The 18707-nt window shown below is 44.6% G+C and overlaps 1 protein-coding gene across 2 annotated transcripts in view; it reads right to left on the reverse strand.

The window, feature by feature from the left end:
- Positions 1–18707, reverse strand: part of UBE2H (ubiquitin conjugating enzyme E2 H) — a 45631-nt gene that overhangs the window by 12699 nt on the left and 14225 nt on the right. The window lies entirely within an intron of this gene.

Below are 18707 nucleotides of genomic sequence, written 5' to 3' on the forward strand. Positions count from 1 at the left end.
ATGGAATTCCACACCCCTGTTGCACCTCCAAAATTTTCTTTACAGTATCTAAACCCAAGAACAAAAGTTTTATATAATACAGCTTACCAGTCCTTGGATGAGATGCCAGCATTCGTTCTTTTTCAGACTTTTTTCCACCAGGTTATCCTGCCAGTAACACTTCCTGCCATAGCGTCACACCATTCACTACACTGAAGTAGGTACAGCTTGGTTATCCCCAGACAGGAAGTGTTAGAATTACAGAAGGCCCTCCTCTGTGTCCCTCAATATATTTTAAAAGCTAATATTTAGCATGATCTGGGCACAGGTTCACTTTACTATAGAGAGGAGGTGTTCTGTAGTTCACAGAAAGCACTTGGAAAAATGCTGATTGATAACAGTGCAGCAAGGGCAGAGAGCACAGGAGGTTCTCAGCCCTACGAAATTTAGGTCAGGATAAATAGGTTTTTTGCACTTATCAAACAAAACAATTTCAATAGTATAATAGATTAAAAGTATTCACAAAGCAGAGCGGCAGCATCACCACAATGATTCTACTGCACGCTTTAAAACTTTCCACAGTGTTTGATAAAAGCTGCAGAAGTCAGATTGAGTCTGTCATAATCTAGCTCTTGCCTCCACAGCGTGACAGTCCCGGGCCCACCTATTCAGTTATAGGATTTTAGGACTCACTCCTGAGGGCTCAGCATCACATGAGAGCACTACCTACTGTGGTCTGCATGCAAATCCATCATGACTAGACACACCCACTCCACCAACCAAGGCATTCCACCAACCAAGGCATTCCACCAACCAAGGTTTGTAAAACCCCTCCCAAGAGCCAACTCACTGCTTCCATCAGGGCTTAGGGCTCTTGAGAGGAGTACCCAGGTAAGGTTTTGTAAGGTCATCAGGAAAACTTTTGCTTTTAACTGCAAGAAACATGTAAAATTATATGGAGGGTCTACCGAGTCCGGAGTTGGACTTTAAAAGGAGGAGATATACAAAAAAGGAGCCACAATCCTAGGTGGATTATCATCAATCCCTCTTGAGGAGGCTTCACATGGTCATTCTATATTTGTTAACAACATGTAGGGCCTTGGTTCTCAACTGGGTCACCACCCCGTTTTCAGTGGGTCACCGCATGCCTGCCACCTTTCTGGGTGAGATGCTCCTCTGGCTCCCCGTAGCACAGCACTGTCAGTTCTTGCGCCAAGCAGCCATTCATAATATGCTGCCCGGCGCTGAGTGTCCGCTTGAGGTGGGAAGGGATGGGGGTAGGGCCCTGAGGGAGCTTCATCTATACGTGCATTGGTTACAGCTTCCTCACGTGTCCTATAGAGGAGACATCAAATTTTGGCTCCCAGCACCTCTACAGGGCACACAAGGGAGTTGTACAAGCAATGCACGCAGTGCAGTGCGACTTAATGACCAGGGAAAAATGTGGGTCCTGAGGTTACACAGGTTGAGAACCACTGATGTAGGGTATACAACAAAATTATTTCTCAACATATGCGATTGCTTACTCACTCCAGCACTGAAAACAAGTGACCAGAACAGACGTGAAATTTTGTGACTGAACGTACATATAATGGTTTAACCTGTTGCAAAAAAACGGACGGACGGCGGACTCGCATTTGCGGGTTGCCGTCTCCAGACAGCATTTTTTTTTTCTGCTCGCGCGCACGGGCAGAGAAAGCCCGTTCAATGCAAAGAGCCGTTACCGGCTGTTTCACATACACACGATTGGCAGCTCTATAGCCTACCGATCGTGTGTATGTGCTGGCTCCGTGAACCCCCCTCCACCCCCTTGAGATCCGCCGCCGCCCCCCTCCTGACCCCTTCAATCCCGAGATCCGCTGCCCCATCTGCGGCCCGGGACCGGCTCAGGATGGTGTCAGGAGGAAGATGGGAGGGAGGTCAGCATCTTCCTCCTTGCTGTGAATGCAGAAGTGATGTGTATTACATCACTTCTGCATTCACCTGTCAGTCATCTGGCTGCTCCATAAAGAGGACCCGTCACTGTGCCTTTGCTATTATATAGGGGGATTGTTATCCCCCCTATGTAATAGCAATGACATCAAGTGTAAAAAAAAAATAAAAAAAATTGTTAAGTACCCCACCCACACATATAAAACGTAAATACACGTTTGCGGCGCCAGCATGCAAAAATGACAATTGCGCTACACGTTACATATCGTCGCGAACGTCGCAGTGAGAGCAATCATTTTAGGGCCATCAATCACTGATAACACTAAACTGATGAGCGGTAAAAGCTTTGAAAACATCGCCTACGGCCAATTTTGGGTATTGTAGTTTGAGGTTTCGTGCGTGCACAGTTTTAGGACTTGGACATTTGTACGTCGGGTAAAAAGACACCAAACATGTCAAGGACCTGCAGCACACCTTACCGGACTTCCCATATGAAAATATGGGTGCTCGCAATGACTACAGATGGCGCCGTATCAAGTAAAATCGTTGTGTATAGATGTCACCAGCACTCCAAATATGACAGAAGACGTCAAAGTTTTAGTGAATCTTCATTTTTATTTTTTATCCCACTTTGAGTGACTTTAAAAAAAAGAAAATGAAGATTCACTAAAACTTTGACGTCTTCTGTCATATTTGGAGTGCAGGTGACATCTATACACAACGTTTTTACCCGACGTGACCCCGTCTCTTATATTTTACCAAAAAATTGCGTAATAATAAATGTTTTATCATTTAATTTAGGGGGAAATTTTTTATTTTTTTTAATTCGGTACTTTTCCCTGAAAATAAAACATAAAACCCCAGTGGTGATGAAATACCACCAAAAGAAAGCTCTGTCTGTCCCCCAAAAAATGGTCTAAAATGTATTTCAGTACAGCGTTGCATGATGGAATAAATGTCAATCTAAGTACCGCAGTGCTGAATACTGAAAAATGGCCTGGATGGGAAGGGGGTTTAACACCGCGGACTTGAAGTGATTAAAGAACACCAATTGTTTCACCAAGTGTGCACTTTTCCAGTTCATATCACACATTATATTACGCCTCCCTTATCACAGTAATCTGAGAAAAATCAGAGAATGACTGACACCAAAAACATTATTGCATGGCTGAAGCATCTGAAAACTAAAGCCAGCACTGTGGGCACATCCTGCTCAGGCCGTCAGACAATATCCCAACTCCCATAACAGGAAGATACATTTGGTAAGCGAAGTCGCATGCTTTTGTATCGTGAAGTCAGACTACAGAAATGTCATCCTCCAATTCAAGTAGCGGAAGAGAAAAATTATATAAATAAGACATAAAAACATTGAGCTCCTACAACATATCACCTGACAAACCATGACGTTCACCGGCAAGAAAACCTTGTTCCTTACGAGTGTGGATTTTTAATGCAATGGCTTGCTGAAGGATCTCAATACTGCTTTGCTAACCGGGACCCTGTAGATCTTGGCTGGAGCGAGCAGGATGGCAGTTCTGTTACATGCCAGGTTTTAAATGACTGTATTAGAAGCGTGCACAGACATACAATTACCATGAAGCCAGGCACATAATGTGCTGTTACACACACAGGGATTACTACTCCCAAAAAGAAAAATCTGTTCCAGGAATCTGTGCTGCCGTCATTACACATGACAGCTTGTATTTGCTACTACAAGACATACATCTAAAAATACATCAACAACATGACAGAACATTAACTCTTGGCACTGCAGTAATTAAAAATAAATCCGCGTGCATGGCCGAATCCCCCTCCCCTCCCCCCAAAAAAACACACATTAGGCTGGGCACACACCTTACAACCATTGCAAGACTTTTGCCTTGCGATGGTTGTAAGGTACTTAAAAAAACGTACGATCTGCCTATCTTGCATAGGCAGATCGTACTTGTGATGATCGCAAGCCACGCCCCCTGAGGGGCGGGCTTCCGATGACCACAATGCCGAACGGGCAGTGTGCGCTTGCGCACAACGGCCCGTACAGCTGTTATCGTACGGACATGCCACAAACCCGCCGAACGTCGTACGATGCTCAGCGGGTTTTCGAACATGTCCGTAAGTTCAAAGTCGTGCGACCTTACAGTAGTAGAGTCGCACGGCTTCCACACACCTTACGATAATCGTACGATCGCGGGATTTCCCACAATTATCGTACGATTATCGTAAGGTGTGTGGGGACCTTGAAGTTGGTTGTACACCTGTACCAGCCGATATTCATTCAGCGGGTGGATGCATCACCACCCTTTCATCTGCCATCCTTTGATCGAGAAAAAACAAAAAACAAACAAATGAGCCGGATGGAAAAAAAAAAAAATCAGGTGAACAGTAATGGCAGCTATAGCTAACCAAAATACTTACCTTGGTTCTTATACCCTACGCAAGGGTGCCGTCACTGGGGTTTCTAGTGGAATCCTGGGAAAGAGGACCTCAAATCTCATGAGAAGGCAATTCCGATCAGAGGCCCGATCTGCATCTTAAGCAGCTGGTACTACCTGTACACGGAGCCTATTTTTCCAATCCATCAGCCCAGTGCAGCCTGTACACTGGATGAACCCGGGAGTGCAACGTTTAGAGCTTTATGGGTTCACTTAACTCAGCAAAGATTGGTGGCTTTACAGGGTCTAAAATCACTTCTACTAAATACAGTAAAGCTAGCCAATCAACATGTTCATGGCTGCTACTGGGGCCAGCAGCTTCATTTAGCTTTTGAGGGCCACAGTTTTGGCTCTGATAGTAAAAGGGTTAATCACTTGCCTGCCAATGATGTGTACCATTTGCCATGGCAATACCCTACTCTTGGCAGCCAGCAAAGTATGGCATATGTTTTGGCAATGAGAGGGTTAAAAGCTTATAAGCTGTCTGAGAGAATACGTAGCATGCGTCAGAGGGAGCATGTACTCGAACCTAGAACTGTCAAATAAGTGCCGTGGTCAGGGAGCAGGAAAGTATTAGCATTTACAACCAACAGACCACCAAAAACTAGTCATACATGTTCTTTTACAGGGTTGGCTGGTTTACAAGTGACCTTGTGGTGGCTGGGTCACTCATATAACAGTTGTCTTTTATATTACGTAGGCATTTGAGTAAAATTACAGCCGGCACCTAACATTTGAGGTTTTCTCTAGATCAGGGGCACCCACACTTTTTCGGCTGGATATCTACCTCTTCAAATAACGAGCTCAATAAGATCTACCAAAGAAAAACACCTGCATTCAGGGGCAGGAGGTGCATTGAAGTCATTGAAGTTCCGGGTGCGTGCGAGGGGGTGGCTGCGGTGCCACTGACTGCAATACAACCCCACACCCCCTCACGCCCCTGAATGCAGGGAGCCGGCCAGCTTGCGTTGCAGAGGCCGAAAATTCTGGAATGCAGACTTTGTCGTGTGAAACGGCCCTCTCTCTTGGCCGTCTCCTCTCTCGCCTCGTGCTCACGCTCCTCGCCCTCTCCCGTTTCTCTCTGCCGTCTCTCCCCTCACATTCTTTTCTTAACTTCACTGCAGCAGCTTCCCAGGTCTCCTCACACGGGAAGAGGTGCCCCGTCCCTTCCCGTCTGACAGTCAGCCGGCAGCCGCACGAGCATCGCGGAGGGACAGAAGACAGCCGATCGCGATCTACCAGCGTTCACTTTACGATCGACTGGTAGATCGTGATCGCCCCAATGGGCACCCCTGATCTAGATGTTGCCAATGCAGCTGGCTCCTAATAAACCCTGCTGGCTCCTGGCCCCTGAATTCCAGATTTATTTATCCACATCTGTATTATGCAATGATGATTATGGAATGCACTCAAATCAAAACAGCAGCACCATTGTTTATTATACATGTTGAGTATTTGTTTCTGAATTTGCAGGACTTGTAAAATGAAGCCAATCCAATGGAATGAGAGAAGACATGCTGGGCTAATCTTTGAGAACCTTGTCCAGCTAACAGCAGCAATTGCTAATATGCTTACTAATAAACCTGGCATCCCACAGAGACTCATTCTATTCAATTAGGGATAGCAGAACCACCACGTGGGTCATAAATATAGAAGCCCTCCATATGCAACTATGCAGCTGCAGGTAACATGATCTCAAGACTGAAGTTGTAGTCAGTGTAAGGCAGTAACTATTTCTACACACCATGCTAACCAGACCCATGATGAGAAAAATCCTGCCAAACATTGCACAGGAAAGAAACATTTTCCATGCCAATTGCTCAACACAAAACCCTACAGAACAGCAGCAAACAATCAGACCTCAACTGTTCACCCGGGGGGGGTGCGGGGGCGAGGTGTCCATCCAAATATCCCGGCTCTATACACAACTTCTATGCCAGTGCTCAAAAACACTCAACCACAGGGAAAAAAATTATAATAATAATAATGTATTTCAACTAAACATACTCAGTTACCAGAACACAATTAAAGAAAAAAAAAAAAAAAGTTTGATTTTTTTAGATTTTTTTAAGAGCGTACATTTAGATCGTATGGCAGTGTTTTACCTTCTAATACATTTTGATGCCTCTAACATACTTTCTGTTCCACATTTCTATTACAGTTAGACATTTGTAGACTGGCCACAAGAGACGAGTTTAATTAGTCACTACAATGACTGATTTAACAACTGTGGAGATAAAATAGCCGCACGGGGAATTGCACCACAGATTTTTTTATTGTCATAAGGAGCAGTAAAGCACAGCAATTGTGTAACACATAAATGTATATAAAAAATGACACACACGCCTCAATTCACAAATCCACACAAGTTATTTTAATATAGTAAACTCCCCGTTCGGCATCCACTGGGATCGGTAGATTCTGGATAAATTGCGGTAAGTTTCTGGTTGCTTGAGAGTTATTAAAAATAGGTCTAACTACTGCTATACCCCATATTATACCGTAAACTCTGTATTGACTTCATATTAATATTGAAATACAATATTAAAAGCAAAGACATTCACTTCGTATTGCTGTAATACAGGTGCTATATAGTAGATCCCAGCTGACCTAAAGAAACAGAACATACAGAGGGGTGTACTTACTCATGGCCTGGTGTGCACTGGGGCTGCCCGACAGTGAGACTGGAGATACAGTATACCGTACTCCATGAGCCTATAGTGTAGTACTAGTAGTGACCACTAGTGGGCGCATGCGCACAGCCCTCTATCACAGTTGCGGCTTCCCACAGGGTAATACAGTACTGTATCTATACAGAACCAGCGCAATCACACTCTTCAGCCCTAATCCTCTACCCTCTCATGCCGCAGATCCCTCTCTCACTCTCCTAAAAGGTTGCAGAGGATCAGCAGGACATTGAGTGCACAGTGGATTTTTTTCGGCGGTTAGATGAGTTCCGGTTAGTTGAATACCGGTTTACTGTAATGGCTTTTTCTCTTGTCATTAGTATTGTATCAAATATGTTTAATTTGAAACATTTTGGGAATCGGCTAATTGGGCGAGTCATGAATTGTTTTGCGAGACTCGGTGCTGGTGGATGCTGCCCTGTTTTAGCGGGCACACTAGCGTGGTTTGACAGGTCTGCAAGGGGAAGGTGAGATGAGTTGTTTTAATGCACCACACTATAAAAAAAAAAAAAAAAGCCACCACCCCTTTTTTGGGAGTGTACCAAGTGTTCACACCACTTAGGTTCCTGCACAGCAGTATAGTGACATTCAGTCTGCTGCCACAAAAAAATGCAGCTCGTCTGTAGGGCTGCAGCTAACTATTATTTTCATAAATCGATTAGTTGCCCGATTATTTTTCCGATTCATCGATTGGTTGCATTGAAAGAATCTCCCCCACTCTATCTACCCCCCCTCTCTAGTTGCCAACTATTCCCATAATGATCATCAATTCAATCGCCTAGTTGTTGCAGCACTATTGTCTGCATTTATTTATTTTTTTACAGCACACCACACTCAATGTGGTGTGAATGGGACACGTAAAACATTCGTTTCTATGTTGCTTGGCAGTGACTGGCCTTCAGCCGCTAAAAATGCCACCACATACAGTGTGAACAAGTCCTTATGTGAACATTAACATGTACAGCACTTGGATGGATATGCTCCATTATGTCCAGTGGCGATCACCTGCAGGTACTTGCTGCATGTACTTAGTACAGCGCTTCCCATTGCAGCTGTTCACACAAGTCTCAGAGTAATTTGGGAGACTCATCCAATTCCCACTTGCAAATGGGGCCTAGTTTTATTACTACCTCAAACATCTGCATTTCCTGCTCTACTTAGGAGTCCGGGTTTATTACAGGCCCGAAGCCAGCAGTATTTTAAAGAACAAAAACCTGTGCAAGGTTCTTTTGTGAATTGACTTTCAGGGTCCATTAACACTGTGTTGCTCTAACATGCATGATACTGCAATGTACGCTTCATGCATTTGTGCCTTCATTCTGACTGCCACTCCAATGCTCCTTGCTGACAAATGTTCCCCACGCTGCCAGAAATGCTTCATGGTGCATTCAAATTAATGGGCTGCCTTCTCGAGACAGGCATGGTATCACATCAGTAAAGCTGGCTGTACACTCAGCATCTTTTCATGTTTGAATATGGGGAATACTTCAGCTTTTCTCCAAGTTTCACTCACACTAATCAGTGTCACATCTACGCATTGCACTGACCAGCTTTATCACAACGCATGGCAATACACATACTGAAGTACCATTTATTTTGGCACCCAAGCACACTAAAAACAAAACTGTGTGGTGCTGCGCTGCATTAGAAAAAAAATAGGGCAAGTGTGTTTAACGCACCTCAGTCCACACAAGTTTAAATGCAGGCGGTTTTGCAATCTCCTTGCAAAACTGACAGTAACACTAATAACACTAATTCTCCCTTATGTACATTTAAAGTGACACTAAACTCAGGCGTTAAACCTTACAAATTCACTTGACGTACTTTAAAAAAGGGAACTATGTGGTAAGTGTTTTCCCCCATAGTTCTCTTAAGGGTCATGGGAGGACATATGCTAACCTCCTCCCGTGACCCAAAGCTCAGTTGAGATCCACCCAGCTGAGAGGCAGAGCCAGCGGTCATTCAATCTAGAGGCAAAGCCAGCTGTACCCGCCCCCCTCCCTGTCCATTCCTCCAGTCAGCGCTGAAGGATCAGACGGGGGGGGGGGGGGCGGAGCAAGGACAGGATCGAGAAATGAGCGAGCGACTGTTTTCGCTCACTTCCCGATCTATTGAGCCGACGTGCGACAGTTTCATTGTCACACGTTGGCTCGAACTAGGAGGGAGGATGAGCGATTTTCACTCGCTTCATAGTTCTCCCTAAACTATTAACAAAAATGTATCTTATTTGTGCATCACTCTGTTGTAGATCCTCAAATCATCTCTGAATTCCTCTCGAAATTGTCCTTCCCTCTGTTCCCCAGGGTCCCCGTGTGTGTAGTTAAGTAGCCTCTGCTCCAAGCTCGCTCCCATGATGGATTACAGTCTCACGTTTAGTTTACGAATTTGTATTGAGATTGTAGTCCAGAATGAGAGCAAGCTTGGAGTGGTATCAGAACACACTGCAATTAAACTAAGATTAAAACAGAAACAGGACCCATCAGATAATTTCAAGCAACAAAGGGTTTTTCAGATGGTCACTGGAACTGTGCATCTGCAAGAACTGCCAACTCTGAGTTGTCACAACTGACTTCAGGACGGATGTAGAAGAACCGTAGGTAAAGAAAACTAGAGATGCTGCACAACATGGAACTTCAACTAAGCCCAAAGCACACAGGGAATCCAGGAAGTTGTTGCAAGTGATGGGTAGACAGAAGGCATAGGACTTGATAGGGATGCACCGAAATTTCAGCTGCCGAAAACATATCGGCTGAAAATGGTACTTTGGCTATAATGCGGAAAGTACAATTTTTCGGCCAAAATTGCGGTGCATCCGTAGTTTCTCTCCTCCCCACTGGGCGCTGCTCTGTGTACCCTTTGACAGAGCAGCGCCAAGCGGGGAGGAGAGAAACATTCAGTTCAGGAGGCCGAGTGATGTCATCACTCTGTCACAGGAGGCCTAGCGCTCCTCTCACCCCGCAGGGCCTCCTGTGACAGGCAGAGACTTAGGATGGAGAACGGTGCAGGGAGGAGACAGCTGTCAGCAGTGTCACAGAAGACAAGAGCTCTCCTCCCCACACTGCTGGCTCTGCCTCCTCTGACAGCCAAATGTTCCGTTAGACTTACCGGTAACGGTATTTCTAGGAATCTTCCAGGACAAACATAACCCAGGCTGAAGTTCCAGACCTGTGCCAGCGTATCCACTCCCCTGGAGCCCTGTTCCCTGCCCAAGGAGAAGAACTCCTGAGTCTTAGAGGAGTCAGAATGGAGAGCTGTTACAAGTGCTCAACGATCAGCTGATTGCTGTGAGTTTGAAAATTGAGGACATGGTAAGCTCCCTGTGTCCCCAATTATTAATGAATAGGAAGTCATCTAGATCACTTCCTGTTCATGATTGTGGACATAGTAAACCACACTATCTCCACAGTTTATGAATGGACAGGAGCACTCGGAGGATTCCTGTTCATTTATAACAGGGCCTGCAGAAAAAAATTGAGGACTCCGAGTCCTCAAACTCTTTCTATTTCAAAAGAGTAATAATCAGCAGTCTGTTAGACCCCTCATAATTACACAGAGCCCACAACTGTAAAGAAAACAAAGCAAAAAAAAATATTTAAAAATCATTTTAAAAAAGGTTAGAAAGAAAATATATTTTAGGTTTCGGTCTGCAAATTCCATTTCTGTGCGCCTCTAGTACTTTGTAGTGCATTACCATTCTTTGCCTTGCAAAATAGGTGCATCTGGGTGCCATTCTGGCAAAGATGTAATTGGCAAGGATATGGGACATTGCAGTCACTGCCTCACTGGAGGGGGTGCTTTGGTAGGCACAATGTGCAAATATGATGTGTGTACATTACAGCAAAAACCCACCAATCTGCAAGTGGATTTCAGAGCCACTTTAAGTTTTGAATTTCCTTTCTAAGATACTTTAGAAGACTGCTGTAACAGCGCCAGTCTTTGAAAACCTGCACACATTGCAACAACAAAAAGGGAGCAATAAACCACATATCACACCTAAGAAATTGACTAAAGAATGCTGGGCTTGACTTCCTGCTATAAAAAGCAGTAATATTGCAGAAGCAGAATACTATTTTTAAAGTATATGTGAATCCTGGATCTCAATAATGCCGGGCATAGAACATTCAAACAATATTAATACTCATGGTCTATATTGAACAAACAAACCTGTTCCAATAACTTTTCACTTACGAGTATCAGTGACTCAGCAAACAAAAGTGACCATATACATTTGTAACTTGCAGGCAATCACTACATTGTATCCAATTTCACTTTAGGGGACCATATATGCCAACTGTATCCAAAGTACTACAGTGGTACCTCGGTTCACGAACTTAATTGGTTCCCCGATTCTGGTCGCGAACCAAATTGGTTGTGAACCGAATCACATTTTCCCATAGAGTTCAATGTAAATCAGGTTAATCCGTTCTGAACCGTATGAAGAAAAAACTTTTAACCACAAGTTTCTTTTTTCCACCATTCTTGCTCTGCACATTCTTTTCACCTTCATTAACGCTCTGCACATGCTTGTCACCTTCATTAATGCGCTGCACATTCTTTTTCCCACCATGATTGCTCTGCACTTTCTTGGGAGCCATGCTGGATTGAATACAGTACTACTGTACAGTGCTGTGCTACAAAGCACACAAAAAAGCTTCACAGCAAGTGTCCACAGCCCTGTCTGCGACCGCAATCTCGAGTAAAGGAAGCCACGACCATGTGTCAGAGCAGGGAAGATGGCAGCGGTTGTGTTAGTCACCCGTAGCAGAGTTTGCGAACGGAGGCAAAATTTATGAACTTACTGGTCGTGAACCGAATTGTTTGTGAACAGGCGTTTGTGAACCGAGGTAGCACTGTATTTGAGTTCTTCTTGACGCTTGATGGGTAAAATGTCCATAATTTAGGGATTCCATCAGCATGAAGACCCCCTTTACATTTTGCCTAGAGGTAGATGGCATTTCCTTAATTGTGTATATTTTGACAATCTGTCACTCCCAGCTTCTAAAGATCATCAAAAGCCGTGAGCAAGGAGGAGAAAAAAAAAAAAAAAAGCTTTAGTTGCTTCTAGAGCTGCAGCTAACGATTATTTTCAAAATCGATTAGTTAGCCGATTATTAGGTTCGATTAATCGGTTAATCGGATAAACAATAAAACTTCGGTCATTAACTAAAGACGAGAATGGGCTTGGTGCAAACCTAGTTCACCCAAGTTTGCCCGAGCCTGCTCAAAAAACTGACCTCCACCTACCCCTTACAGCCCTATCAATAGAGAGGCGCATTCCCTGCCCCGCAGCTATATGTCAGAGGTTCAGGGAATGCCCCCGCCACATCTGCTGCCACTGACTGGGCTGAAAGGGGGGAGCGGTGGTCACAGTTTTGAGCAGGCTTGGGAGTACTCAGGTGAACAGGGCTCCCACCAAGACTAGGCTCATCTCTACTGGTAACCAGTAAATGCAAGGGAGGAACTTCTCCAGCTTTACATCATATGCTGGAGAAAGCAAAGGAGAGCAGATCAGGTTGGGCTCCAAAGCTGCAGATAAAAAAATCTAAAAGAAACCCTCCTAATACCGTAACATATATTGCAATACAGTACAACTGAGTAGCATTATTTTAAAAAGGTGGTAGTTGCTGGAATTCCCCTTTAAACACCAAGGAGATACTTGTTTGAATAGTCGCGGCTGCCAGATCACAGGAGTTGAAGATACTTTATTTCACAGCGTGCAAGCCTTGCACCTGTCCGTTTCACTTCCATTACATAGAGCTACAGGATCCTAGGCCACATTCAACATTTCCACCCTAATTGGTTTAACACTTGTGCTGCCAGAAGGAAATATTACCCCTTTGCTTCAAATGAAAGATGGGTCATGTTTATGTCAGGGTTATAGTTTATTGTACATGCAAGAATAAGTGCATTTGCATATGGCATCTAAAACCTATGCATGACTTGACAATGCTCCCGTCATTGGTGCTATGGACAGGCCACAATAAAAGGATAGTAGCAAAGCATAGATATGGCCCTAAATAGGGATGTTCAGATACCAGTGCCGTTACTTGCCATTTTCAGGAGCACTACCAGAGTTGCAGCTAGAACCTGGCTTTGCTGCTCCACCACTTTCCCGAAATCATGAGTCTGTATTCTTTTAGAAAAACTGTCACATGACAATAAACAAAAATGTATCAGTACTTGTATCTGAGTACTTGGACGAGTATCAGTACTTGTATCTGAGTACTTGGACGAGTATCAGTACTTGAAAAAATGGTATTGGTGCATCCCTAATATACATTTGTAGAAAAACAAATCATACTTATAAAAAGGGATGCACAAATACCAGGAGCTCTGTATGCTCCCAAAAAAAATCACAGCTGCATTCTAACTTTTGAGTTTTTCTCTAGTCTAGGCTTAAGGTGCCCATGCAGTGTGAACGAAGCAGTGTGAACGAAGACGTGCAAACCGTTTCTACTGTACGGTCGCACATCTTTTGTCTAAGGAGCACGCTAGAAAACCAGCCGAAAATCGTACGATTTTGGGCTGGTTTGAACGGTGCTCGGGAGACAAATGCCGAACGGGCCGATGTGCGCACTGCCCGTTCAGCATTGCGGTCACCTCAGGGGGGCGGGCTTGCGATGATCGAGAGTACAAGAGTACGATCGAGAGTACGATCTGCCTGTCCAAGATGGGCAGATCGTACGTTTTTTAAATTACTTTACTGTAAAGTGTATGGACACCTTTAGAGCTGGAAAAGTATCTGTACATGTACTTGGTATCTGAACATCCCTAGCCTTAAATATGAACTGTGAGAAAGCCTTGAACCACCAAATGACGAGTCACCTGCTCAGCAGGAATCAGTTTAAGAACACATGTTCTACATTTTAAGCCATACAAAAACTCAATGAAAACAATAGAGTTTAAACACACTTTAACAATGGAAAGACTACACTGAGTAAGGTCTCATTCATAATATAGCGGTCGCTGGCATTTTAAGTAACTGAATAATGTCAATCACCGCTAGGGCACATGGGTAACAATTGTTATCTATGGGCAACGTTCACACTGCAATGCAGACCTGATGTGCAGTGTACCCCAAAAATATGCAGGCATGCTGCCCGCAATGTGGTATGGGGACCTGGAAGGAGCGTACAATTTGTATATTCCAAATGTATGGAAGGCTCAACCAGAGGTTCTGTGCCCTTGGAGAAAATTGCTTCTCCTCAGGCAGAGAAGAAATCTTGGGGGAAAAAAAAAATGAAAGATGACAAGAAAGGTTCCCACAATAAGCCCAGGCATGCACCTTCTCCAGGTCCACTGTCCCAGGATCACAGGGGAGCATACAATGTTACACCTCTGTAACTAAACACGAAGGCCTATGGAAAAATAAACAGTTTCGATGAGCCTGTTAGACCAGAGGAAACAACAACTGGGGTGGTTAGGAGGGACCACCCTAAAGGTGGCCATACACCTGCCGATTATCGTACGATAATCGCGGGTGATCCTGCGATCGTACGATAATCGGCAGGTGTATGGAAGGCGTGCAACCGTTTCTACTGTACGGTCGCACATCTTTTGTCTTCCGAGCACGCTCAACAAAAACCGGCGAGCATCGTACGATTGTCGGCGGTTTAGTGGCATGCTCGGAAGACAAATGCCGAACGGGCTGGTGTGCGCAAGAGCACACTGCCCGCTCAGCATTGGAATCATCGGAAGCCCGCCCCTCATCAAGTATAATCTGCCTGTCCAAGATGGGCAGATTGTACGAGATTTTAATTACCTTACAGCCATCGCACAACGAAAGTCGGGCGATGGTTGTAAAGGTGTATGGGCACCTTTACAACCATTGTACAACTTTTTTGTCCAGACATCTCACCCTCGTTGAATTTTCGCTCCACTAGCCCATCATGCACACACCAATGTAGTTCGCAATTAACGTTCGTCAGCACCACCACCTGGCTGATTTTCATCAATCGAAAGAACAGGTTTTCGTTTTAACGTGCAGTTTTCATCTTGACATTTTTGTTGTACAACACCGCTACTAACCCGTCGATTTTCATCCAACTAGACTAATTGTAAGGTGTTTGGGCACCCTTATTTTAATTGTGGATTATGCGTTTCCCGTTTTAGGTGGATCCTCTGTCCTGGAAGATGAATTGGGGAAAAGTAAACAGTGTCGTGTTGTAACAACGCAAGGCACTGCGGCTAACAGTTACCATTCGGTGGACAGTAACCGCACAGTAAGACGCAGTGTTTTACCATCAGAATAGTATGAACGAACCCCAAGGCCTCATTCACAACCCACGCAAGAGCAAAATTGTATATTGCGTATATACGCGCGTATGTATGCGTACTATTTGCAATCCCACAATGCATCATTCGTAAAAAATGTTAATGAACTGTACGCGCATATATGCGCGCAAACACGCAGAAATACGCTGCCTGGACGCATCTCCGTTCCATTCTGTTATTGCGCATTTTAACGCTACGCAAATATACGGCTCCATACCCAGCTATGTGTATGGAGCCATTCATTTGCATATGCTGCATATGGTACTGTATGCGTGTATATGCGTGGCAGTGTGAATGAGGCCTAAGAGATACTACTATACAGAATAATACTATGAAAAACAAAGCAATCCAACAAAATGATAAAAATAAACAATATCATGATTAAAAAGCACATCAATCCCAATAAAGAACTCCTCTTATTTGATCCGGTTTGGTTGAAATGCTTTTGCTATATCTATAAGCGCGAAAAATTGTCTGTTGATTCTGCATCCATCCAGAAGATATCTTGCCAGAAATCCAGTGAGCTGATAACTTATACACTCTGCTACATGATCATTTATCGGTGTTATTAGCCCTGCTCAGTTATCTAGAACAGAACACTTTTTAATATACTGAGAGGCGAAGACAGGGTGGTGTTCTGTAGTCTTAGTGACATTAACCCCTTCGTGACTGACGACGTACAGTGTACGCCGCCAGCATCGGGGCTGTTTAGTTTTCCCTCCCCGCAATGTTAGTGTAAGGACTTGCCATAAATAATGCCTCTTAATCCTATCATCTTCCTTACTGTCGTTTTTAGCGGTCCCTCCAGCACTGGTGCGGGTCTCTGATCCAGCGCTGACTCCTCTTCTCTGATGTCCCATGGTGTGTGCGGGTGCACGCTGCTCCATATACTTACCTTGGGTCTCTCCTCGTCCCCCAGCCGAATATCTGAACTGCGCATACGCACGCCCCAAGATCCTTTGCCGCTGCCTGAGACGCCTCAGATGTTCGGACGGGAGCACACGGCGAAGACAGGTAAGTTTAAACCTCTTTCAAAAGGTTTTTTTTTTTTTTAAAGAACTATGGGGTTAGGCTTTTCCCCATAGTTCTAAGGGTAAAGGGGGGGGTCACAAACTAGCGTCCTCCCGTCACCTTAAGCTCAGTATACCCGGAGTTACAGCTCGCGGTATACTGAGACGCCGCAGCCGGAACGGATCCCGACAATTATGTCTGGATCCACCCAGCTGCGTGAGTGACAGCTGGCTCTGCCTATCTAGAGGCAGACCCAGCTGTACCCGCCCCCTACCCTGTCCGTTCCACCAGTCAGCGCTGGAGGATCGGACAGGGGAGGGGGGAATCCAGTCCCTCCCCTGGCCCGGCTCTCTGCTGGCACAGGATCAAGAAGTGAGCGAGCGCCGCTATGTGTTCGCTCACTTCCCAATCTACTGAGCCGACCTGTGACAGTCTCATTGTCACACGTCGGCTAGAACTATGAGGTGAGTGGAAATCACTCACCTCATACTTCTCCTTTAAGTTTTTGCATATATCTGCTTGCTAGCAGTAGATCTATGCAAAAAACGTGAGGGTTCAATAACCCTTTAACACGTCTGTCCTATAGTGACACCGCAATTCCTCAATAGAAACAGTACAGTGAGAGTACTTTCACACTATGACAGGAGGTAGGTTACTGGTAGGATCAATAAGTAAAAAAGAAAGGCCTGCAAAGATAAATAATGCAGCCATAGCATTTAAGCCCAGGTAAGCTGCGATATTCGATCCACTGGAAAACGATCTGGTGGGGACAATACCATGATGACTAACCAATTTACCAGAAAAGTGGATTAGAGACATTTTCTAAAAAATGCTTAGTACAGGGTTGGACGAATTAACACAGAATTCAGGAGCCAGAAGGATGTTTTTAGGAAAAGCAAAATTGACAACTAGAGAAGACCTCTAAAGCCCTGGCTTAGTACTATGCTACATATCTAAAAGGCAATATTAAAGACTGTTGCAATGCAAAGAAGATAAAATTGAGTGTTTAGTCCCAAGTTCCAGTATTTGTCATTTGCAGCCATCGCTTTGTCTTCAAAGCACTCAGGTTGCAACTGCTGTCTATGTCCCTTGGGGTGGTTTACCCCATCTGTCCTTGTGACCATTGTCAACAGCCAGCACAGAACAATAAGTTAATGCAAAACTGTACCGTTATCACCAAAACAGGAGACAAATGGTGTCCCCAAAGAGGACACCTACTTCAGTCCCCATTACGTCTGAGTAGATGAGATTTATCTTACTTTGGAGAGGTTTTGTCTCACCAGTGTGCCCAGGAGAGGAAGTGAAGACAAATCTCCTCAGCAGCACACCAGCACATCCAGACACAGAAGTCTCAGGCAGATGTATGGGCAACAGAAACATTAATGGCTCTGTCTCACCATCCCATTCCGCTAAGGTGCTGTAAAGGCACGTGTCCACAAACACCACAAAATGCAAACAAACAATGTATGCATGTTATTAGTTGCTGCAACACAAGTGTGCTGGAGTGCCATTCAGGATGAATGGTACTGCATCACCATGCATTATTACATGGCAATTGTGTGAATGTGCCCTAAAACTTAGTTAGAATGTGAGAGTCTCACCAAGTTTTACAGTGATGCATGGTTAGCAATTAAATGTGATTCTCTTTCCTAGTGACCGGGACTCAAAAGAGAGGGAGCATTCAACGTTTTAAGGTGGTCATTGGAAAAGGACTAGTGGGGAACTCTTCCACTGGGGGCACTTGTGTGGGTGGGGACACTTGTGTGGGTGAAGTATTTTCACTATATCACTTTACATTGGTTTATATACTTCCTGTTGTGTCTAAGAAATAATTTAATTTTTGGCAATGGAGCCTCTTTAGCCTGCATGTGATCACTATGCCAGCGACTACATGGCGAATAAATGCTTGAGAACCACTCTGCCTAGTACTCGATCGCCAATGGGGACCCTAGCTGTCATTAACATGGAGGATTAAGGGATAGCAGCTGTGCACAGTATCAGCTGCTCATCTCATAGGGGAGAACTTTTATCTAACTGGCCATTATTGTGCTGGGGAACGTTAATATACAGATTACGGGCAGGAATTAGTAAAACGGACTGTCACTCTGCCTATTCCCCAACATAATTATACTCACCAATGCAGTGCTCTCCCACTGCTTCCTTCTCCATTGTAGACTCTCCGTACAAGCTCCATGTCAGAGATTACGCAAGGTTTATGTCACACGGATCAGACATATAACATCTAGGCCTGGTGACTGGTACCTCAGGTTTGAGTACTGCATTATGAGGGAAGTGTGATGCTCTCCCATACTGGAAGGGGACAGGTGGAAGTCATATGTTGTCCCCCCCCCCCCATTCCTCGAGGGTTTGTCCTTTGGAGATTGCAAAAAGT

This window comes from Nanorana parkeri, unplaced genomic scaffold, assembly GCF_000935625.1.
Source record: "Nanorana parkeri isolate BGI_ZX_2015 unplaced genomic scaffold, ASM93562v1 scaffold26, whole genome shotgun sequence".
NCBI classification, from domain to species: Eukaryota; Metazoa; Chordata; class Amphibia; order Anura; family Dicroglossidae; genus Nanorana; species Nanorana parkeri.